Genomic DNA, 25,871 nt, shown 5'->3' with positions numbered 1-25,871 from the left:
TTGGATTTGTTTTCGAATTCTTTGTGGATCTGTGTAATCTGAGGGAAATATCTCTCTCCATCTCTCTCTCCATCTCTCTATCCATATCTCTATCCATCTCTCTCTCTATCCATATCTCTGTCCATCTCTCTCTCCGTCTCTCTATCCATATCTCTATCCATCTCTCTCTCCGTCTCTCTATCCATATCTCTATCCATCTCTCTATCCATCTCTCTATCCATATCTCTATCAATCTCTCTCTCCGTCTCTCTCTCCGTCTCTCTATCCATATCTCTATCCATCTCTCTCTCTATCTCTCTATCCATCTCTCTCTCCATCTCTCTATCCATATCTCTATCCATCTCTCTCAATTCAATTCAATTCAATTCAATTCAAGGGGCTTTATTGGCATGGGAAACATGTGTTAACATTGCCAAAGCAAGTGAGGTAGATATTATACAAAAGTGAAATAAACAATACAAATTAACAGTAAACATTACACATACAGAAGTTTCAAAACAATAAAGACATTACAAATGTTATATTATATATACACAGTGTTGTAACAATGTACAAATGGTTAAAGCACACAAGTTAAAATAAATAAGCATAAATATGGGTTGTATTTACAATGGTGTTTGTTCTTCACTGGTTGCCCTTTTCTTGTGGCAACAGGTCACAAATCTTGCTGCTGTGATGGCACACTGTGGAATTTCTCCCAGTAGATATGGGAGTTTATCAAAATTGGATTTGTTTTCAAATTCTTTGTGGATCTGTGTAATCTGAGGGAAATATGTCTCTCTAATATGGTCATACATTGGGCAGGAGGTTAGGAAGTGCAGCTCAGTTTCCACCTCATTTTGTGGGCAGTGTGCACATAGCCTGTCTTCTCTTGAGAGCCATGTCTGCCTACGGCGGCCTTTCTCAATAGCAAGGCTATGCTCACTGAGTCTGTACATAGTCAAAGCTTTCCTTAACTTTGGGTCAGTCACAGTGGTCAGGTATTCTGCCACTGTGTACTCTCTGTTTAGGGCCAAATAGCATTCTAGTTTGCTCTGTTTTTTTGTTAATTCTTTCCAAAGTGTCAAGTAATTATCTTTTTGTTTTCTCATGATTTGGTTGGGTCTAATTGTGCTGTTGTCCTGGGGCTCTGTGGGGTGTGTTTGTGTTTGTGAACAGAGCCCTAGGACCAGCTTGCTTAGGGGACTCTTCTCCAGGTTCATCTCTCTGTAGGTGATGGCTTTGTTATGGAAGGTTTGGGAATCGCTTCCTTTTAGGTGGTTGTAGAATTTAACGGCTCTTTTCTGGATTTTGATAATTAGTGGGTATCGGCCTAATTCTGCTCTGCATGCATTATTTGGTGTTCTACGTTGTACACGGAGGATATTTTTGCAGAATTCTGCATGCAGAGTCTCTATCCATATCTCTATCCATCTCTCTCTCCATCTCTCTCTCCATCTCTCTGTCTCTCGCAATCTCTCTCTCTCTCTCTCTCTCTCTCACTGTCTCTCTGTCTCTCTCAATCTCTCAATCTCTCTCTATCCATCTCTCTATACATATCTCTATCCATCTCTCTCTCTCCATATCCCTCTCCATATCCCTCTCCATATCTCTATCCATCTCTCTCTCCATCTCTCTATCCATATCTCTATCCATATCTTTTTCCATATCTCTATCCATATCTCTTTCTCTCTCTCTCTCTCTCTCTCTCTCTCTCTCTCTCTCTCTCTCTCTCTCTCTCTCTCTCTCTCTCTCTCTCTCTCTCTCTCTCTCTCTCTCTCTCTCTTTCTCTCTCTCTCTCTCTGCTCTCTCTCTCTCTCTCTCTCTCTCTCTCTCTCTCTCTCTCTCTCTCTCTCTCTCTCTCTCTCTCTCTCTCTCTCTCTCTCTCTCTCTCTCTCTGCATGCTGGGAGTGTTTGGTGCATGCTGGGAATTGAATGATTGATTGAGTGAGTGCGTGTGTTGTGTAGAGTAAGATATTCAGAACTTTCCTTCGGTTTTTTCTTTCTTGGTGGCATTCTTTGGTTTCTTCTGTGCATGATTAAGATTATTATATATTTTTTTTTTGTTGTGTGGTAGAATTAAGTATTTAGGTTTTTTCGTATCGAAATTACCTTGATTTTGGCGGGGATGGCTTCCAGAATTGGAATGCCGTCCCTGTCACTTCGGCACGGCTTTAGGTGTGTCACTGAAGCTACTGTCACGGTGGAGGAGTTTCTGGTCGCCGTAGGAGAGAAGGTAGGATACGATAATGTTGCTATGCGTCACGGATGAATAAAGCGGTGGTGGTATTTCTTAAGGAAGAGCGCCTTGTTGATCGTATGGTTGAGCAGGGCGTACTTCTTAAGGGAATGTTTATTCAAGTTACCCCGCTTTTTTCTCCGTCAACAAGGGTAACGATTTCAAATGTACCACCGTTTATTCCAAATGAGCTATTGGAGCGCGAGTTATTGCGCTTTGGGAAGTTTGCAAGCTCAATTAAGGTTGTTCCGTTGGGTTGCAAACACCCGGCGTTGAAACAGGTTATGTCGTTTCGGCGACAGGTGTTTATGTTTTTGGACTCACCGGAGCAGACTTTAGAGTTATCGTTTAAAGTCAAGTATGACAATAGAATGTATATGGCGTATGCTAGTACGGGTAGTCAACGGTGTTTTGAGTGTGGGGATGTTGGCCATAAGCGACATGCTTGCCCGAAAAGGGAGAAGGCAGAGGGAGGGGCGCAGGTGGTCATCGTAACGCCTGGGCCCACTGATGTAGGGAGAGGTGGGCTGACAGTGGTTGAGCAGCCACAAGCACCTGTTGCCGAGGAACAAGTTATCCGTGTTGAGGCCACGAGTTTGCAACTTGTATTAGAGGGAGATGTTATGCAGCAGAAAAATATTGTTGTAGAAGGTAAGGATGGATCTGAAGAGCCAGTTCCTCAGACTGGTGAGGAGGTGCCCAGTACGAGTACTGGGGCACAGGAGGGGGTTCATATGGAGTTAATCTCAAAGGTAGTGGAGGAGATGCCCACTACGAGTAATGGAGTACAGGAGGGGGTTCATGTGGAGCTAGACTCCAAGGGAGTGGAGGAGATGCCCACTACGAGTAATGGAGTACAGGAGGGGGTTCATGTGGAGCTAATCTCACAGGTAGTGGAGGAGATGCCCACTACGAGTAATGGAGTACAGGAGGGGTTTCATGTGGAGTTAGGCTCCCAGGTAGTAGAGGAAATGCCCACTACGAGTAATGGAGTACAGGAGGGGGTTCATGTGGAGCTAATCTCACAGGTAGTGGAGGAGATGCCCACTACGAGTAATGGAGTACAGGAGGGGTTTCATGTGGAGTTAGGCTCCCAGGTAGTAGAGGAAATGCCCACTACGAGTAATGGGTAACAGGAGGGGGTTCATGTGGAGCTGGGCTCTCATGTAGTGGAGGAGATGCCCACCACGGGTAATGGGGTTCAGGTGGGGCTAGTCTCCCAGGTAGTGGAGGAGATGCCTGGTACGAGTGATGGGGTGCAAGTGGGGAGTGTTGAAAGGGATGTGGTAGAGGGGAGTCAGTGGTCTGTGGCCTCAGCTGAGGAGGATCAGGAGAAGGATATGGATATCTCTTCTGATATGACAGCAGCTGGTGAGGACTCAATTTATGATCTAGAGGAGGTAAATGGGTTTCTGGATCAGACTTTTGGGAAATCTGTAAAATTGGCAGAATATTTTGATGTTGATAAGTTTGTGAGGTCAGCTGTGATGTTACAGAAGACGGTGGGGTTAGACCAGTTGAGTGAGAAGAAGCGGTTTCGCTTGAGGAAATTTGTTACTGCTGTTACAGCAGCAAAAGGTGGTGGGAAACGTGGTCAGGTTAATAAGAAAATATTTAAATAATGATGATGATCATGCTTCATAGGGTGTCTTTTTTCTCTTTGGGTTCTCTGTGGTATCTTCTGCTTTCCATTTCTCTTTTCTACATGGAGGTACTAAGGGTGGGCTCTCTCAATATTAATGGGGGAAGGGACAGGAATAAGAGGGCTTGGGTATTAGAAGTAATAAAACAGAAAAGGCTTAATGTAGTTTTCCTACAGGAGACACATAGTGATGAGGCTAATGAGGTTGACTGGGGTATGTGGTGGGAGGGGCAGCATATACTCAGTCATGGTACTAATTTCAGTGCTGGGGTGGCCATCTTGTTTTCCTCAGGTTTAGGGGTGACTGTGATATCTACAACAGAGATTGTCAAGGGTCGGGTTTTATTGGTCAAGGTGGATGTTATGGGGTTTTTATTTTTTTTTTTGAATGTTTATGCTCCTAATGAGGGTACCGAGCGTCTTGTTGTGTTTGATAAAATAAAAGAAACCTTAAGACAGTGTGACCAAGAGGGGTGTATGGTTGTAGGGGGGGACTGGAACTGTACTGTGGATTTTACTGTTGATCGCAACGCTGAAGAACCTCACCTGCGGTCAGCCACTTTCCTGTCTGGCTTACTAACTGAGTTAGAGCTTTCTGATGTGTGGAGAGTAAGGAATGCAAAAGTTAGGCAATACACATGGTTGAAAGTGAATGAAGGTCGTGTCAGTGCAGCAAGGTTAGATAGGTTGTACGTATCTGATCAATACTGTAGTAGGGTTGGAAGGTGTGCCATTACTCCTGTGGGTTTCTCTGATCATCACATTATAACTGTTGATATTCACTTGTCCTGTCCACGAAGGTCATCACCTTACTGGTATTTTAATGTTAAATTGTTACATGATGTCAAGTTTTGTGAAAGGTTTTTGTTGTTTTGGGAAAAATGGAGGGTTACAAAAGGGAATTTTGAGTCCTTGAGACAATGGTGGGATGTTGGGAAGGCCCAAATACGAGTATTTTGTCAACAGTATACTGCTTTGTCTCAAATTGAAGTTAAAGAGACTATCAATGCCCTTGAACAGGACATCAAATCAATTGAATTGAAGCTGCTCACTCAGAATGACCCTGGACTAGTCATGAACTTACAGGACAAGAGACATGAACTGAGGTCGTTTCTGCATGAAAGAGTGAAAGGTGCCTTGATTAGGTCTCGTTTCGCTTCCCTCAAGGATATGGATGCTCCTAGTGCCTTTTTTTTAACCTTGGACAGTCGAAATTACAACGTAAACAGATGGTCTGCCTTCGTCCCCCTGATGGGAAGGTGACCACGGATGACAGTGAAATGCGTCAACATGGCGTGGATTTCTACTCTGCCCTCTATAAGGCGGAGGATTGTGACTCTCTGTGTACTGAACAGTTGTTACATGGTCTTCCTAAATTGGGACCTGAACAGAGAGTCGCATTGGACTCTGACATTACACTGCAAGAGCTGTCCACAGCAGTTATGCAGCTCTCAACAGGCCGAGCCCCTGGCATTGATGGTTTACCATCTGAGTTCTATAAGCACTTTTGGGGGTCTATTGGGGAGGATTTTTATGAAGTGGTGTGTGAATCTTTTCATGAGGGTTCTCTTCCTGTATCCTGTCAACGTGCGGTGCTTTCACTGTTGCCAAAAAAGGGGGATTTGGCTCTCATAAAAAATTGGAGACCTGTTGCTTTGCTGTGTGCAGAATATAAAATAGTTTCAAAATGTCTCTCAAACAGGTTGAAAGAGTATCTGGGATTGTTGGTCCACAAGGACCAGTCCTACTGTGTACCTGATCGCTCAATTGTTGACAACTTGTTTCTGATAAGAGATGTTCTAGACATTTGTAAACTGTCTGATGTAAATGTGGGTTTACTTTCTTTGGATCAGGAGAAGGCTTTTGACCGAGTGGACCGCCAGTATTTGTTCAAAACGATGAAAGCCTTTGGGTTTGGGGATGTTTTTTTGTCTTGGATGAATTTACTGTATGCTGGGGCCTCGTGTATGGTGAAGGTGGGGGGTGGTTTGAGTTGCCCCATCCCTGTCCAAAGGGGTATCAGGCAGGGATGCCCGATTTCAGGGCAGTTATATAATCTGGCGATTGAACCAATGCTTTGTTTTTTAAGAGCGAAGCTTACTGGTTTCTCTGTGCCAGGTGTAATGAAGGGTCCCACGATAGCACTGTCTGCGTATGCAGATGATGTGACAGTTTTTATTACAGGGGCTGAGGATGTTAAGGTTCTCTCAGACGCTTTAATGGTGTATGAGGGTGCCTCCTCAGCTAGAGTCAATTGGGGAAAGAGTGAAGCGCTGTGGGCAGGTCAGCTTCAGATAGGGTCCGCTCCACGGTTACCAGGGGGGCTTCAGTGGGGCAGAGATGGGATGAAGACATTGGGTGTTTTTCTAGGCTCTGATGTCTTTCAGAAAAAGAACTGGGAGGGTGTAGTGGAGAAAGTGTGTGCCAGACTGTCAAGATGGAAATGGGTGCTACCCCAGTTGTCTTATAGGGGAAGGGTACTGGTAATTAATAATCTTGCTGCCTCTACCCTGTGGCACAGACTAATGATTTTGCAGCCACCAAAGGGTCTGATACAAGAGCTTCAGAGGACCCTTGTCAATTTCTTCTGGTCTGGACAACACTGGATCAAAGCTGCAGCTTTGTACCTGCCACTGCACGAGGGGGGGCAAGGCCTGGTGGACATTTCCTCTAGGATCATGGCTTTCCGGCTTCAAGCAGCCCAGAGACTGTTGTACAGTGACGGTTCTAGCTGGGTCGACACAGCCTACGCACTGATGAGGAGAGCAGGCTGTTTCGGCTTAGACAAGCACCTTTTCCTCTTAAAGCTGGAGGGGGGTGAGTTGAATGGCCTGACTCCATTCTATGAGTCTGTTATGCAGGCTTGGAGGATTCTGGTCAAGTCCCGTAAGGCCGGCACGCTACCAGGGATGTGGCTTTTTGAAGAGCCTCTTTTTTATAACACTGACATCCAGTCCAGTGCTCTGGGTTCAGCCAGCCTGCGTTCATGCCTGTTAGGTGTCGGGTGCACCAAGCTGGGTCATCTGATGCAGAGCAGGAGCAGATCGTTGGAGGAGCTGGGAGAAAGAGCGGGGATCCGATCATCTCGCCTACTGAGGAAGGTCGTCGCTGAGGTCTGTGACTCCTTGCCAGTTCTTCATCGTCAGTATGTGACTGACATTTCCAATTCTGATCGGTGGAAGGAGGGTCTGGATTATGTGTTCCCTGCACTGATTGTTAGTGCTGCGGTGGGGGCATTTGAGGAGGACGTGGGGATGCTGCTTTCCTTCGATACCCCGGAGCTGGGGGATTTCAAGGAGGTGGGAAAGAAGGCCATGTACAGAATATGTGTAAAGGTGTCCCATGCCTCTTCCCTGGAAGGGGTAAAATCGACGAGGTGGGCGGGTGTGCTTGGTCCAGGTGCTTCCCCAAAAGGCTGTTGGCGATCATTATACAAACTGCCGATTGATAAGAGGACAGCTGACCTCCAATGGAGGATCATACATGGAGCTATAGCCACCAACATGCATCTGGTACACCTGGACCCTACTGTTGGGGAGGGGTGTCCATTCTGTGCAGAGTCTGAAACTCTGGCACACCTGTTTTTACTGTGTCCCAGGTTGGTCGGGATGATTGACCTGATCACTGACTGGTTCTCAACGTTGGGAGAGGTTGTCTCTTCCCAACTGTATATATTTGGGCCAAAGCACAGGTTCAGTCAAAAGGGTGTCGTTGTGTTGCTTAATTTTGTGTTAGGGGCAGCAAAATTAGCGATATGGAAGACCCGAAAGAACAGTATTCGGGGACAAGGGTCTGTGGATGTGGTGGGAATGCTGGAGGGAATGGTGGCAGCGAGACTAAGGGTTGAGTTTGCCTATTATAAACTTGTCAACAATATTGATCTGTTTTTGAGTATATGGGGTATTCAGAGGCTGTTGTGTTTAGTTACTGTGGAGTTGGAGTTGTGTTTCTAATTGATGTGTAACTGTGGTTTTGTATGAGTATTTATTGTGTGGTGGGCTCCCAGACCCAATAAAGATTATTTCAAACTCTCTCTCTCTCTCTCTCTCTCTCTCTCTCTCTCTCTCTCTCTCTCTCTGTCTCTGTCTCTGTCTCTGTCTCTGTCTCTGTCTCTGTCTCTGTCTCTGTCTCTGTCTCTGTCTCTGTCTCTGTCTCTCTCTCTCTCTCTCTCTCTCGTTATCTCTCTCTCCTTCTTTCTGTCTCTCTTTATGTTTTGTTCATTCATACAGTGCTGATGATTATTCTAGATGGTGTCAGGCGTCTGTCAGAAATCACAGAGGATATTAATGTCGCTTAAAATAATAATGCTGTACATATAAATACTTGATAATGAGCCACTCTCCCCTGGTCTATGTCCCAAATGCCATCCTAATCCCTACGCACTACTTTTGATCCCAGATCCCCACTGCATAGGGAATAGGATGCCATTTCTGAAGCAGGTTGGATTCTGCTGCTAGCAAAAGGCTCTTATTGCTCTCTGGCTGCGTTTAGAGAAGAAAAACGATGAGAACGAGTGATAATGTGTGTCTAACTAGAGACAGAGTGATAATGTGTGTCTAGCTAGAGACCGAGTGATAATGTGTGTCTAGCTAGAGACCGAGTGATAATGTGTGTCTAACTAGAGACAGAGTGATAATGTGTGTCTAGCTAGAGACAGAGTGATAATGTGTGTCTAACAGCAGGTGAGAGCAGCGGCGAGTGATAATGTGTGTCTAACTAGAGACAGAGTGATAATGTGTGTCTAACTAGAGACCGAGTGATAATGTGTGTCTAGCTAGAGACAGAGTGATAATGTGTGTCTAACTAGAGACCGAGTGATAATGTGTGTCTAGCTAGAGACAGAGTGATAATGTGTGTCTAGCTAGAGACCGAGTGATAATGTGTGTCTAACTAGAGACAGAGTGATAATGTGTGTCTAACTAGAGACCGAGTGATAATGTGTGTCTAACTAGAGACAGAGTGATAATGTGTGTCTAACTAGAGACCGAATGATAATGTGTGTCTAGCTAGAGACAGAGTGATAATGTGTGTCTAGCTAGAGACAGAGTGATAATGTGTGTCTAGCTAGAGACCGAGTGATAATGTGTGTCGAGCTAGAGACCGAGTGATAATGTGTGTCTAGCTAGAGACCGAGTGATAATGTGTGTCGAGCTAGAGACAGAGTGATAATGTGTGTCGAGCTAGAGACCGAGTGATAATGTGTGTCTAACTAGAGACCGAGTGATAATGTGTGTCTAACTAGAGACCGAGTGATAATGTGTGTCTAGCTAGAGACAGAGTGATAATGTGTGTCTAGCTAGAGACAGAGTGATAATGTGTGTCTAACTAGAGACCGAGTGATAATGTGTGTCTAACTAGAGACAGAGTGATAATGTGTGTCTAGCTAGAGACCGAATGATAATGTGTGTCTAACTAGAGACAGAGTGATAATGTGTGTCTAGCTAGAGACCGAGTGATAATGTGTGTCGAGCTAGAGACCGAGTGATAATGTGTGTCGAGCTAGAGACAGAGTGATAATGTGTGTCGAGCTAGAGACCGAGTGATAATGTGTGTCTAACTAGAGACCGAGTGATAATGTGTGTCTAACTAGAGACCGAGTGATAATGTGTGTAGCTAGAGACAGAGTGATAATGTGTGTCTAGCTAGAGACAGAGTGATAATGTGTGTCGAGCTAGAGACAGAGTGATAATGTGTGTCTAACTAGAGACCGAGTGATAATGTGTGTCTACATTACATTTACATTTAAGTCATTTAGCAGACGCTCTTATCCAGAGCGACTTACAAATTGGTGCATTCACCTTATGATATCCAGTGGAACAACCACTTTACAATAGTGCATCTAACTCTTTTAAGGGGGGGGGGGGGTTAGAAGGATTACTTTATCCTATCCTAGGTATTCCTTAAAGAGGTGGGGTTTCAGGTGTCTCCGGAAGGTGGTGATTGACTCCGCTGACCTGGCGTCGTGAGGGAGTTTGTTCCACCATTGGGGTGCCAGAGCAGCGAACAGTTTTGACTGGGCTGAGCGGGAACTGTACTTCCTCAGAGGTAGGGAGGCGAGCAGGCCAGAGGTGGATGAACGCAGTGCCCTTGTTTGGGTGTAGGGCCTGATCAGAGCCTGAAGGTACGGAGGTGCCGTTCCCCTCACAGCTCCGTAGGCAAGCACCATGGTCTTGTAACGGATGCGAGCTTCAACTGGAAGCCAGTGGAGAGAGCGGAGGAGCGGGGTGACGTGAGAGAACTTGGGAAAGTTGAACACCAGACGGGCTGCGGCGTTCTGGATGAGTTGTAGAGGTTTAATGGCACAGGCAGGGAGCCCAGCCAACAGCGAGTTGCAGTAATCCAGACGGGAGATGACAAGTGCCTGGATTAGGACCTGCGCCGCTTCCTGCGTGAGGCAGGGTCGTACTCTGCGAATGTTGTAGAGCATGAACCTACAGGAACGGGTCACCGCCTTGATGTTAGTTGAGAACGACAGGGTGTTGTCCAGGATCACGCCAAGGTTCTTAGCACTCTGGGAGGAGGACACAATGGAGTTGTCAACCGTGATGGCGAGATCATGGAACGGGCAGTCCTTCCCCGGGAGGAAGAGCAGCTCCGTCTTGCCGAGGTTCAGCTTGAGGTGGTGATCCGTCATCCACACTGATATGTCTGCCAGACATGCAGAGATGCGATTCACCACCTGGTTATCAGAGGGGGGAAAGGAGAAGATTAATTGTGTGTCGTCTGCATAGCAATGATAGGAGAGACCATGTGAGGATATGACAGAGCCAAGTGACTTGGTGTATAGCGAGAATAGGAGAGGGCCTAGAACAGAGCCCTGGGGGACACCAGTGGTGAGAGCACGTGGTGCGGAGACAGATTCTCGCCACGCCACCTGGTAGGAGCGACCTGTCAGGTAGGACGCAATCCAAGCGTGGGCCGCGCCGGAGATGCCCAGCTCGGAGAGGGTGGAGAGGAGGATCTGATGGTTCACAGTATCAAAGGCAGCCGATAGGTCTAGAAGGATGAGAGCAGAGGAGAGAGAGTTAGCTTTAGCAGTGCGGAGCGCCTCCGTGACACAGAGAAGAGCAGTCTCAGTTGAATGACTAGTCTTGAAACCTGACTGATTTGGATCAAGAAGGTCATTCTGAGAGAGATAGCAGGAGAGCTGGCCAAGGACGGCACGTTCAAGAGTTTTGGAGAGAAAAGAAAGAAGGGATACTGGTCTGTAGTTGTTGACATCGGAGGGATCGAGTGTAGGTTTTTTCAGAAGGGGTGCAACTCTCGCTCTCTTGAAGACGGAAGGGACGTAGCCAGCGGTCAAGGATGAGTTGATGAGCGAGGTGAGGTAAGGGAGAAGGTCTCCGGAAATGGTCTGGAGAAGAGAGGAGGGGATAGGGTCAAGCGGGCAGGTTGTTGGGCGGCCGGCCGTCACAAGACGCGAGATTTCATCTGGAGAGAGAGGGGAGAAAGAGGTCAAAGCACAGGGTAGGGCAGTGTGAGCAGAACCAGCGGTGTCGTTTGACTTAGCAAACGAGGATCGGATGTCGTCGACCTTCTTTTCAAAATGGTTGACGAAGTCATCAGCAGAGAGGGAGGAGGGGGGAGGAGGGGGAGGAGGATTCAGGAGGGAGGAGAAGGTGGCAAAGAGCTTCCTAGGGTTAGAGGCAGATGCTTGGAATTTAGAGTGGTAGAAATTGGCTTTAGCAGCAGAGACAGAAGAGGAGAATGTAGAGAGGAGGGAGTGAAAGGATGCCAGGTCCGCAGGGAGGCGAGTTTTCCTCCATTTCCGCTCGGCTGCCCGGAGCCCTGTTCTGTGAGCTCGCAATGAGTCGTCGAGCCACGGAGCAGGAGGGGAGGACCGAGCCGGCCTGGAGGATAGGGGACATAGAGAGTCAAAGGATGCAGAAAGGGAGGAGAGGAGGGTTGAGGAGGCAGAATCAGGAGATAGGTTGGAGAAGGTTTGAGCAGAGGGAAGAGATGATAGGATGGAAGAGGAGAGAGTAGCGGGGGAGAGAGAGCGAAGGTTGGGACGGCGCGATACCATCCGAGTAGGGGCAGTGTGGGAAGTGTTGGATGAGAGCGAGAGGGAAAAGGATACAAGGTAGTGGTCGGAGACTTGGAGGGGAGTTGCAATGAGATTAGTGGAAGAACAGCATCTAGTAAAGATGAGGTCAAGCGTATTGCCTGCCTTGTGAGTAGGGGGGGAAGGTGAGAGGGTGAGGTCAAAAGAGGAGAGGAGTGGAAAGAAGGAGGCAGAGAGGAATGAGTCAAAGGTAGACGTGGGGAGGTTAAAGTCACCCAGAACTGTGAGAGGTGAGCCATCCTCAGGAAAGGAACTTATCAGGGCGTCAAGCTCATTGATGAACTCTCCAAGGGAACCTGGAGGGCGATAAATGATAAGGATGTTAAGCTTGAAAGGGCTGGTAACTGTGACAGCATGGAATTCAAAGGAGGCGATAGACAGATGGGTCAGGGGAGAAAGAGAGAATGTCCACTTGGGAGAGATGAGGATCCCAGTGCCACCACCCCGCTGACCAGAAGCTCTCGGGGTGTGCGAGAACACGTGGGCAGACGAGGAGAGAGCAGTAGGAGTAGCAGTGTTACCGAGTGATAATGTGTGTCTAGCTAGAGACAGAGTGATAATGTGTGTCGAGCTAGAGACAGAGTGATAATGTGTGTCTAGCTAGAGACAGAGTGATAATGTGTGTCTAACTAGAGACAGAGTGATAATGTGTGTCTAGCTAGAGACAGAGTGATAATGTGTGTCTAACTAGAGACCGAGTGATAATGTGTGTCTAACTAGAGACAGAGTGATAATGTGTGTCTAGCTAGAGACCGAGTGATAATGTGTGTCTAGCTAGAGACCGAGTGATAATGTGTGTCTAGCTAGAGACCGAGTGATAATGTGTGTCTAGCTAGAGACCGAGTGATAATGTGTGTCTAGCTAGAGACCGAGTGATAATGTGTGTCTAGCTAGAGACCGAGTGATAATGTGTGTCTAGCTAGAGACCGAGTGATAATGTGTGTCTAGCTAGAGACCGAGTGATAATGTGTGTCTAGCTAGAGACAGAGTGATAATGTGTGTCTAGCTAGAGACCGAGTGATAATGTGTGTCTAGCTAGAGACAGAGTGATAATGTGTGTCTAGCTAGAGACCGAGTGATCATGTGTGTCTAGCTAGAGACCGATTGATAATGTGTGTCTAGCTAGAGACAGAGTGATAATGTGTGTCTAACTAGAGACAGAGTGATAATGTGTGTCTAGCTAGAGACAGAGTGATAATGTGTGTCTAGCTAGAGACCGAGTGATAATGTGTGTCTAGCTAGAGACAGAGTGATAATGTGTGTCGAGCTAGAGACAGAGTGATAATGTGTGTCTAGCTAGAGACAGAGTGATAATGTGTGTCTAACTAGAGACAGAGTGATAATGTGTGTCTAGCTAGAGACCGATTGATAATGTGTGTCTAGCTAGAGACAGAGTGATAATGTGTGTCTAGCTAGAGACCGAGTGATAATGTGTGTCTAGCTAGAGACCGAGTGATAATGTGTGTCTAGCTAGAGACAGAGTGATAATGTGTGTCTAGCTAGAGACCGAGTGATAATGTGTGTCTAGCTAGAGACCGAGTGATAATGTGTGTCTAGCTAGAGACCGAGTGATAATGTGTGTCTAGCTAGAGACCGAGTGATAATGTGTGTCTAACTAGAGACAGAGTGATAATGTGTATCTAGCTAGAGACCGAGTGATAATGTGTGTCTAGCTAGAGACCGAGTGATAATGTGTGTCTAACTAGAGACCGAGTGATAATGTGTGTCTAGCTAGAGACCGAGTGATAATGTGTGTCTAGCTAGAGACAGAGTGATAATGTGTGTCTAACTAGAGACAGAGTGATAATGTGTGTCTAGCTAGAGACAGAGTGATAATGTGTGTCTAGCTAGAGACCGAGTGATAATGTGTGTCTAGCTAGAGACAGAGTGATAATGTGTGTCGAGCTAGAGACAGAGTGATAATGTGTGTCTAGCTAGAGACAGAGTGATAATGTGTGTCTAGCTAGAGACCGAGTGATAATGTGTGTCTAGCTAGAGACCGAGTGATAATGTGTGTCTAGCTAGAGACAGAGTGATAATGTGTGTCTAGCTAGAGACAGAGTGATAATGTGTGTCTAGCTAGAGACCGAGTGATAATGTGTGTCTAGCTAGAGACCGAGTGATAATGTGTGTCTAGCTAGAGACAGAGTGATAATGTGTGTCTAGCTAGAGACCGAGTGATAATGTGTGTCTAGCTAGAGACAGAGTGATAATGTGTGTCTAGCTAGAGACAGAGTGATAATGTGTGTCTAGCTAGAGACCGAGTGATAATGTGTGTCTAGCTAGAGACCGAGTGATAATGTGTGTCTAGCTAGAGACCGAGTGATAATGTGTGTCTAGCTAGAGACCGAGTGATAATGTGTGTCTAGCTAGAGATCGCTCAGCCCCAAGATCAATGTCTAGAAGAAATGAGTCTGCCTTTTTCGACTCTCCACTTTATATTCCACTGGAGCAGTAAAGAATCTCTCTCATTCCTTTTTCTCTTCGTCCCTCATTCTCTTCTTCGTCATCTTGTGATCGCCTCACCTCTTACCGCTTCATCATTTGATCAGTTGGGGTCGCATCTCCAACCTCCAAAAAGAAAGACAGTTGTGCTTTGGTGAAGCAATTTTTTTTAGGAGCTTTCAAGCGTCCAAGTGTTCTTTCCCCCCAACAAATTTGCTGGACGTGTTCGTTGTATTTTCAGTGTGATCTTCCAGTACAATGTGGTTTGACAATCGTCACTTGCAATAGAATATGTTGAGAATTACTTAGATCTTTGTAATTGTTTATCCGGTTTAGGTAGTCTTGTATACACAGTCTTTCATCATAGCAGTCAATCTGAGTGCAGGTTGTGGGTGATAAAATACTACAGTTGTTGAATATCCTCATTCTGGCTATATTCCGAAAAACATTACTAATCACTTCACAAACCAGTATATTGCGTCTTGCAGGTTTTGATGTGGCCCATGAGTCAGGTTTCTCCAGTGATCATTTCAAGGACATTAGGCTAGAAGTTAAAGGCCTTATGTAGCTGATGGGTCGTTCGCGAACAAGTCCTCTCTAAGAGCCGGCTCTTGTAGGTGAACGTTGGGAGCCGGCTCTTGTAGGTGAACGTTGGGAGCCGGCTCTTGTAGGTGAACGTTGGGAGCCGGCTCTTGTAGGTGAACGTTGGGAGCCGGCTCGCATATCAGAAGAGCCGAATCTAGTTATTTAAAAAAAATAAAAAATAAGATATGAATAATCAAAAGATTTAAATGAATGGAATTAACTAATTCATAGAATGAAAAAATAAATAAAATAATATAGGCCTAAATGTTCAAGCGCACACACATTCGTTCTGACTGTCTGCACAGACTAACAGACTCACCTGTGGTTCCTGTCAATCAGACACGCAGTGACAACCAATGAACCAAAGACGGGTGAGGGAGGGCCGAGCCAACTCAGTCACAGCCACACACTTAGCAGCTGAGGAGAGAGAGGAAGGACAGCTGTGAAAACAACAGCTGGAAAATGAGTTGGAAGCACAGTAGCATTTGGATGCATTTTAATAATGTAGACAACGTTAGAGCAGTGTAGTGTAGAATTTGCCAAAACAAAATCTCATATAAAGCCGGTTCTACACACAACCTACACCGGCATATGTGAACTGTGCACCCAACTGTGAAGCTAGCTGTAGCGGAGCTTGGAGAAACTAGCGGGTCTGCTAGTGATAGTGGTGGAGCCAGCACCTCCACACGTGGAGATGTATCCACTCAGTCAAGTAGGCCTACTCCGTAACCCACAGCAACGCAGTATTTTATGGACCAGTTTATGCCAAAGTCTATGTCTGTAGCAAAACAAGGCCAAATTGATATTGCATTGGCTAAAATGATTGCCACCAATTTCCAGCCATTTTCGATCGTGGAGGACAGAGGTTTTAGACATTATAGCAATAGTCTAAATCCAATGTACACAATTCATAGCAGGAAAACCCTTTCAAAATCACTTATTCCTCAACTGTACGAGAGCACAAAGGAGTCACAGTCGTGTGTATAGGTGGCAGGGAAGTCAGGCCCGGGAGAATCAAACCTAATGTAATGGAGTTGTTTAATAACTGTAAACAAAACATAACTCCAAAACTATAATAACAATTAAACAAAGTGGGTACGAGGACCCGTCACACACCAATACAAACAACACGAAATCTGAATAACAAACAATCTCTGACAAAGACATGAGGGGAAACAGAGGGTTAAACACACAACAGGTAATGGATGGGATTGAAACCAGGTGTGTAGGAAGAAAAGACAAAACCGATGGAAAATGAAAAATGGATCAATGATGGCTAGAAGACCGGTGACGTCGACCACCGAGCACCGCCCAAACAAGGAGAGGCTTCGACTTCGGCAGAAGTCGTAACAAAAGGCTTCAGTGAGGGGAAGTCCTAAAAGCTACTGCAGTTTGCTTTACCACTGACTGCTGGACATCAAGGGTAACCACTTCTTACACGTCGGTTACATGTCACTTCATTGAAGATTTTTTTTCGATGTCTAGCTGTCTTCTGGACTGCTTTGAGTTCAGCGACAGACACACCTCAGAGAACTTGGTAGAGGAACTGTTGAGAGTTGACCAGAGAATAGCAAGTATATGGAAAAGTGGTCTGTCGTGTCAGCGGCAATGCAGCTAACATAACCAAAGCCATGAAAATGTTGAAATGGACCCATCATCCATGTCTTGCCCACACAATCAACCTGATTGTAAGAGATGCTCTGAAGGTGATGAAAACCACTGTGGACAAAGTGAAAGCAGCTGTGGAATATTTCCACAGGAGTACAGTAGGTGCTGAAAAACTAAAAGTCTACACAACGCCAGATGGAGATGCCTGAGCTGAGGCCTAAACAAGACTCCACTACAAGGTGGAATTCAACATTTTATATGTTGATGTGGTTTCTTGAGTCAAAGGATGCCATCGTCTCTACCCTGGCCATTGTCAATGCACCTGTTGATGACCCAAGAGGAATGAGAGGTGGAGGAGGTGGAAGAGGTGTGCAGAGTCCTGGAACCCTTTGAGCAGGTCACTGTGCAGACCAGTGGAGAGAGGTACAGTAAGCAGTTATTACCACATCATTATTTAATCCTGTATTATATATGTATATGAGCAGTAGATGAGAATGTAGTATCGGTAGACAAAACATGAACCTGAACTAATGAGTTACTGTTCTCTCTTTTCAGCGATGTGACAGCCTCAAAAATGATACTCCTGTGTAAGGGTCTGCAGCGAATCACAGCCAGCCGCCAGAGAGAAGCAAATGTAACCACAGGACATGTGACAGAGTTGATGGACACCCTATGTTCATCAATGGACAGAAAGTTCCACAAAATGGAATATAATCACGTGCTATCAGAAACCGCTGCACTTGACCCCAGGGTTAAGAAGTTAGCCTTCAGTGATGCCAGAGCGATTGATGAGGCTCTTCACAGAATAACCTCAGCAGCAGGGAGGGACAGCCCCATCAGTCAGCTGGCTCAGGCACCAGGGCAACAGGAAGAAGAGGGAGGGACAGCCCCAGCAGTCAGCTGGCTCAGGCACCAGGGCAACAGGAAGAAGAGGGAGGGACAGCCCCAGCAGCTGGCTCAGACACCAGGGCAACAGGAAGAAGAGGGAGGGACAGCCCCAGCAGTCAGCTGGCTCAGGCACCAGGGCAACAGGAAGAAGAGGGAGGGACAGCCCCAGCAGCTGGCTCAGGCACCAGGGCAACAGAAAGAAGAGGGAGGGACGGCCCCAGCAGTCAGCTGGCTCAGTCACCAGGGCAACAGGAAGAAGAGGGAGGCACAGCCCCAGCAGTCAGCGGGCTCAGGCACCAGGGCAACAGGAAGAAGAGGGAGGGACAGCCCCAGCAGCTGGCTCAGGCACCAGGGCAACAGGAAGAAGAGGGATCAGATGGAGCAGAAGCACCAGCAGTAGTGGCACAAACGTCTGCTGTTCGGATGCTGTTTGACGAGAGAGCAACTGGGGATGCAGCACGAAGGAATCCCTCAGCAGATGCCATAATGGAGGTCCGATCCTATTTGGAGGAGCAGATCCTCTGAGCTGGTGGAAGAACACGGCCTCTGTCTACCCACGGCTTACTAAAGTCTTGACAGGGGGACTCTGCATAGTGCCCACATCCGTTCCCTCTGAGAGGGTCTTCTGGAAAACAGGACAAATAATTACTGAGAGAAGAAACCCGCATCAGCCCCTCGAAAGTGAGGCAGCTTGCATTTCTGAATGCAAATCTCTCATAAAAGCAAAATATGGTCAGCATTGCTGTGTGCTGCTGGTTATAACATGGCAAGAAAGAAGAGAGAGAAATGAGGGACCAGTTTAATGTTTTAAGTGGGATGCTGCAGTTTTGTACATTGTTATTTACTTTTCTTTGATATGGTGCAATATTCTATTATTATGTTGTTCAGATTATATTCGTTTTGAATTGTTACATTTATATGCACTTTGTTTATATACATTAACAAGTTATACTGTAGATGCAGATGTTTAATAGCATTCTATTTCATAACAAACCAATGTATTTTAAAATACATTGTCGTTAAGGTAGATTATGATTTAATTTAATAATTTAATTTGAATTGTTTTAACACCAATCACAGTCAAACTATCTCAAACTGTTTGACTTGAAACAATACAAAACATATCTATTTTTTTAAAGAGCCGTTTGGGAGTCAAAAGAGCCGACTCTTTGCGGTGAGCTGAGCCGAACGAGCCGGCTCACTGAAAAGAGCCAGAGTTCCCCATCACTAGCCTTATGAGCTGTCCTAAAGGACTTCCTTTGAATTGGAACAAATTCACTTATGCAGTCACCTAGTGAAAGCTTCTGGAACAGAAGTTATTCAGTACAAGAATGATGGCTCTGTCAAAAACAAACACAGTCCTGGATGGGTATCTCTCACATTCACTTTTGAAAGGCATTCAGGGAAATATGCAAATACAGCTTTACACCCTACAGTGGTAAAACAACACCCCCAGTGATAACCTACACACCTTGTGGTGAAAAACATGTTCCTGTGTTTAAAAAGTGTTACAGTGAATAAATACATTCTGGTGTTTTAACAATCTAAACACTGTGACATGTTTTCATTTAAATTCTACATTCCTTGACATATTTAAAAAGTGAAACAGAAAAGTGTTTAATCCAGTATGGGTTCATTTCCTAAATGGTGTATTCAGTCAAGAATTTTTCATCCTGTGCCCGTTCTCTCTCCCTCTCCCTCTTCCTCATTCCCTCTTCCTCATTCCCTCTTCCTCATTCCCTCTTCCTCATTCCCTCTTCCTCATTCCCTCTCTCTCTCTCTCTCTCTCTCTCTCTCTCTCTCTCTCTCTCTCTCTCTCTCTCTCTCTCTCTCTCTCTCTCTCTCATCCTCTCTCTCATCCTCATCATATTCCTCTCTCGCTCTCTCTCTCTCATCCTCTCTCTAACGCCCTCACTCTCCTTCTCTCTCTCTCTCTCTCTCTCTCTCTCTCTCTCTCTCTCTCTCTCTCTCTCTCTCTCTCTCTCTCTCTCTCTCTGTCTCTCTGTCTCTCTGTCTCTCTGTCTCTCTCTCTCTCTCATCCTATCTTATTCTCTCTCTCTCTCTCTCTCATCCTCATTCTCTCTCTCATCCTCATTCTCTCTCTCATCCTCATTCTCTCTCTCTCTCATCCTCATTCTCATCCTCTCTCTCTGTTTTTGAATTCTTTGTGGATCTGAGTAATATGAGGGAAATATGTATCTCTAATATGGTCATACATTGGGCAGGAGGTTAGGAAGTGCAGCTCAGTTTTCACCTCATTTTGTGGGCAGTGTGCACATAGCCGGTCTTCTCTTGAGAGCCATGTCTGCCTACGGCGGCCTTTCTCAATAGCAAGGCTATGCTCACTGAGTCTGTACATAGTCAAAGCTTTCCTTAAGTTTGGGTCAGTCACAGTGGTCAGGTATTCTAACACTGTGTACTCTCTGTTTAGAGCCAAATAGCATTCTAGTTTGCTCTGTTTTTGTGTTAATTCTTTCCAATGTGTCAAGTAATTATCTTTTTGTTTTCTTATGATTTGCTTGGGTCTAATTGTGCTGCTGTCTAATTGTGCTGCTGGGGCTCTGTGGGGTCTCTCTCTCTCTCTCTCTCTCTCTCTCCCTCTCTCTCTCTCTCTCTCTCTCTCTCTCTCTCTCTCTCTCTCTCTCTCTCTCTCTCTCTCTCTCTCTCTCTCTCGCTTCCTCCTTCTCTCTCTCTCTCTCTCTTCCTCATTCTCTCTCTCTCTCGCTTCCTCATTCTCTCTCTCTCTCTCTCTCTCTCTCTCTCTCTCTCTCTCTCTCTCTTTCTCCTCTTTAGGGACACAATGTCTCTGATAAAGCCTTACGATATAAGCCTTGATTAAGGGAGTATATCTGCCCAGAAAGAGCATAAACGCTCCAATATGATAATAGAAGCTGACCTCTCCGTCCGTCCCAAGAATCAATGACCTTCTGAGGCTCAAAATGCTAATACAAAAAAAAAAAAAATCAATATCCATCTCATTTATGTGGGTGATTAGATGCAGAAAGGATTTTAGAACCTGACGTCTCTGCCAAAAAAAACTGCCCGTACATCTTTTTCTCCACCATCACGTAACATAATTTGAACCAGCTCCAAAGGGTTGCTGCTTGCTTTAAAGCTTTGTTTCAGGCTATTTCATATCCTCGTGGTTATATTGGCTGAGTACTGTACTATAGAGGAAGCTGACAACAAACAAAAAAAAACAATCTCTTATATGCTTCATAAACATTATTCATTGTTTTTGATTGATCTGTTGGAGACCTGAAGAGCGTTAGTGTTTTATGGGTTTGGACTGCTGCCGTGTGGGGATGGAGTCACCCCTCTGCTGTACAGTAGAACAGAAATCATACTCTTTCATGTCAGGTTAAAGCAGAATGTTTAATTAGCACACTTTAAAAGTGTTGAAAGTTCAAGCACCCCCCCCCCCCCTCCCCCCCCATCTCTCTCTTCAAGACAAAGATTATATTCCGGGGAAAAGTCTACATTTTGCTTTTCTTTTTATATTTAATATTTTTTGTTGTTATTAAAAGGTCCAGCCACTCCTCTCTGAAACCCATAGGAAATCACACTGTAAAGCAGGTTCCAAATACAGTGGCCTCCTTGAAGCGTGACAGTGCGGAATGTGCGGAATGTGGTTCTGAAACCTTTAAATCCTTTAATTACATTATTAGATGATGAGCCCGAGGGTTCTAGAACCGAATCATTGTTCGAGGAATTCCACTGCACTCCAGCAGCGGAATCGGTAGTCAGCGCATTCATTCTCAGAAACGGTGTTTATAAAGTCACAGTTTAACCCCGTATCTGCAGCGTGTGAGTGTAAATCTCGACCGGCTGCCTCTTCAGCATAACGTCTGCGTTACGTAGTATACTTTATATCAAGCCGTTTATTAAAATAGGACTGTGGCTGCATTTTAATAAGGGTCATTTATCCATTTGATGCACGGCGGATCATTGGCAGTAAGACAGCGTTTCGGAGAAGTGAAGCGAAGCAGGACGTGTGGAGTCATCACATTCTAGTGTGTGGCTGTGTTGAGGAGAGGAAAGTCCCCTGTCCATATGTCTTTTACCCCTCTAACAGCTCTGCTCTAGTATGGGACGTTACTGTCTGTACTGCACTGCACTGCACTGTACAGCACTGCACTGCACTGCACTGCACTGCACTGTGCTGCACTCTACTGTACTGTACTACACTGCACTGTACTGCACTGTACTGCACTGTACTGCACTGTACTGCACTGAACTGTACTGTACTGCACTGCACTGCACTGCACTTTACTGCACTGTACTGCACTGCACTGTAATGTACTGCACTGTACTGTACTGCACTGAACTGAACTGTACTACACTGCACTGTACTGCACTGTACTGCACTGTACTGAACTGAACTGTACTGCACTGCACTGCACTTTACTGCACTGCACTGTACTGCACTCCACTGTACTGTACTGTACTGCACTGTAATGTACTGCACTGTAATGTACTGCACTGTAATGTACAGCACTGTACTGCACTCTACTGTACTGTACTACACTGCACTGCACTGCACTGTACTACACTGTACTGTACTGCACTGTACTGCACTGTACTGCACTGAACTGCACTGTACTGTACTGCACTGTACTGCACTGAACTGTACTGTACTGTACTGCACTGTACTGTACTGCATTACACTGTACTGTACTACACTGTACTGTACTACACTGTACTGCACTGTACTGTACTTCACTTTACGGCACTGCACTGTACTGCACTCCACTGTACTGCATTGTACTGCACTGAATTGTACTGCATTACACTGTACTGCACTACACTGTACTGCACATTTTGTAATAATTAAATAGACGGTACTGCACTCTACTGCACTGAATTGTACTGTATTACACTGTACTGTACTACACTGTACTGCACTACACTGTACTGCACATTTTGTAATAATTAAATAGACTGGATTGTATATGCGTGTTTCCGTAGGTTAAATGAGCAAGGCAAGTAGCTGACTGGCGCAACTAAATACAAGGAAGGTGTTGCTAACGTTTGGTGTACTCACTCTAATCAAGTATGTTATTAGTCATAATATATGACATATAAATAGACCTATTTTGACTTGTGCTTTAAATAGGCCTATTAATTCATCATTCATCAACATTTTCAAAGATGTCTTTCTTCGTGGTCCTCTACTGCAGAGTAGTGACAGGAGGAGCACAGACCCATATGGGCCCTGGTCAAAACAAGTGCACTATAAAGGGAACAGGGTGCGATTTTGGACACACCTATGAGCTCTGTGGGACTCCTGTCTGGTACTATACATCTTTCATAGTGGCGTCCAAAGCAAACGGTTGTAAAATGAGACAGATAAAAATGAGGCGTCTGCTTCCAGTACTCTATAATCATGAAAGTGTGTCGACCACAACACGCCACAGCTCATGGCCCAGTTTATAAACCAAGTGTGTCGACTACAACACGCCACAGCTCATGGCCCAGTTTATTAAACCAAGTGTGTCGACTACAGTACACTACAGCTCATGGCCCAGTTTATTAAACCAAGTGTGTCGACTACAATACGCTACAGCTCATGGCCCAGTTTATAAACCAAGTGTATGGACTACAATACGCTACAGCTCATGGCCCAGTTTATAAACCAAGTGTGTCGACTACAATACGCTACAGCTCATGGCCCAGTTTATAAACCAAGTGTGTCAACTACAATACGCCACAGCTCATGGCCCAGTTTATAAACCAAGTGTGTCGACTACAATACGCCACAGCTCATGGCCCAGTTTATAAACCAAGTGTGTCAACTACAATACGCAACAGCTCATGGCCCAGTTTATAAACCAAGTGTGTCGACTACAATACGCTACAGCTCATGGCCCAGTTTATAAACCAAGTGTATGGACTACAATACGCTACAGCTCATGGCCCAGTTTATAAACCAAGTGTGTCGACTACAATACGCTACAGCTCATGGCCCAGTTTATAAACCAAGTGTGTCAACTACAATACGCCACAGCTCATGGCCCAGTTTATAAACCAAGTGTGTCGACTACAATACGCCACAGCTCATGGCCCAGTTTATAAACCAAGTGTGTCAACTACAATACGCAACAGCTCATGGCCCAGTTTATAAACCAAGTGTGTCGACTACAATACGCCACAGCTCATGGCCCAGTTTATAAACCAAGTGTGTCGACTACAATACGCAACAGCTCATGGCCCAGTTTATAAACCAAGTGTGTCGACTACAATACGCTACAGCTCATGGCCCAGTTTATAAACCAAGTGTGTCGACTACAATACGCAACAGCTCATGGCCCAGTTTATAAACCAAGTGTGTCGACTACAATACGCAACAGCTCATGGCCCAGTTTATAAACCAAGTGTGTCGACTACAATACGCTACAGCTCATGGCCCAGTTTATAAACCAAGTGTGTCGACTACAGTACGCTACAGCTCATGGCCCAGTTTATAAACCAAGTGTGTCGACTACAATACGCCACAACTCATGGCCCAGTTTATAAACCAAGTGTGTCGACTACAATACGCCACAGCTCATGGCCCAGTTTATAAACCAAGTGTGTCGACTACAATACGCTACAGCTCATGGCCCAGTTTATAAACCAAGTGTGTCGACTACAATACGCTACAGCTCATGGCCCAGTTTATAAACCAAGTGTGTCGACTACAATACGCTACAGCTCATGGCCCAGTTTATAAACCAAGTGTGTCGACTACAATACGCCACAGCTCATGGCCCAGTTTATAAACCAAGTGTGTCGACTACAATACGCTACAGCTCATGGCCCAGTTTATAAACCAAGTGTGTCGACTACAATACGCTACAGCTCATGGCCCAGTTTATAAACCAAGTGTGTCGACTACAATACGCTACAGCTCATGGCCCAGTTTATAAAACAAGTGTGTCGACTACAATACGCCACAGCTCATGGCCCAGATTATTAAACCAAGTGTGTCGACTACAATACGCTACAGTTCATGGCCCAGTTTATTAAACCAAGTGTGTCGACTACAATACGCCACAGCTCATGGCCCAGTTTATAAACCAAGTGTGTCGACTACAATACGCTACAGCTCATGGCCCAGTTTATTAAACCAAGTGTGTCGACTACAATACGCTACAGCTCATGGCCTAGTTTCTGAACCAAGTGTGTTGACTACAGTACACTACAGCTCATGGCCTAGTTTCTGAACCAAGTGTGTTGACTACAATACACTACAGCTCATGGCCCAGTTTATAAACCAAGTGTGTCGACTACAGTACGCTACAGCTCATGGCCCAGTTTATAAAGCAAGTGTGTCGACTACAATACGCCACAGCTCATGGCCCAGTTTATAAACCAAGTGTGTCGACTACAATACGCTACAGCTCATGGCCTAGTTTCTGAACCAAGTGTGTTGACTACAGTACACTACAGCTCATGGCCCAGTTTATAAACCAAGTGTGTCGACTACAATACGCCACAGCTCATGGCCCAGTTTATAAACCAAGTGTGTCGAATACAATACGCCACAGCTCATGGCCCAGTTTATAAACCAAGTGTGTCGAATACAATACGCCACAGCTCATGGCCCAGTTTATTAAACCAAGTGTGTCGACTACAATACGCTACAGCTCATGGCCCAGTTTATTAAACCAAGTGTGTCGACTACAATACGCCACAGCTCATGGCCCAGTTTATAAACCAAGTGCGTCAAATACAATACGCTACAGCTCATGGCCCAGTTTATTAAACCAAGTGTGTCGACTACAACACGCTACAGCTCATGGCCCAGTTTATAAACCAAGTGTGTCGACTACAATACGCCACAGCTCATGGCCCAGTTTATAAACCAAGTGTGTCGACTACAATACGCCACAGCTCATGGCCCAGTTTATTAAACCAAGTGTGTCGACTACAATACGCTACAGCTCATGGCCCAGTTTATAAACCAAGTGTGTCGACTACAATACGCCACAGCTCATGGCCCAGTTTATTAAACCAAGTGTGTCGACTACAATACGCCACAGCTCATGGCCCAGTTTATTAAACCAAGTGTGTCGACTACAATACGCTACAGCTCATGGCCCAGTTTATTAAACCAAGTGTGTCGACTACAATACGCTACAGCTCATGGCCCAGTTTATTAAACCAAGTGTGTCGACTACAATACGCTACAGCTCATGGCCCAGTTTATAAACCAAGTGTGTCGACTACAATACACTACAGCTCATGGCCCAGTTTATAAACCAAGTGTGTCGACTACAGTACACTACAGCTCATGGCCCAGTTTATAAACCAAGTGTGTCGACTACAATACGCTACAGCTCATGGCCCAGTTTATAAACCAAGTGTGTCGACTACAGTACGCTACAGCTCATGGCCCAGTTTATAAACCAAGTGTGTCGACTACAATACGCTACAGC

The sequence above is a fragment of the Salvelinus alpinus genome, chromosome 20, assembly GCF_045679555.1.
Source record: "Salvelinus alpinus chromosome 20, SLU_Salpinus.1, whole genome shotgun sequence".
Classification (NCBI taxonomy): Eukaryota; Metazoa; Chordata; class Actinopteri; order Salmoniformes; family Salmonidae; genus Salvelinus; species Salvelinus alpinus.
Note: the sequence above shows the minus strand (reverse complement) of the source record.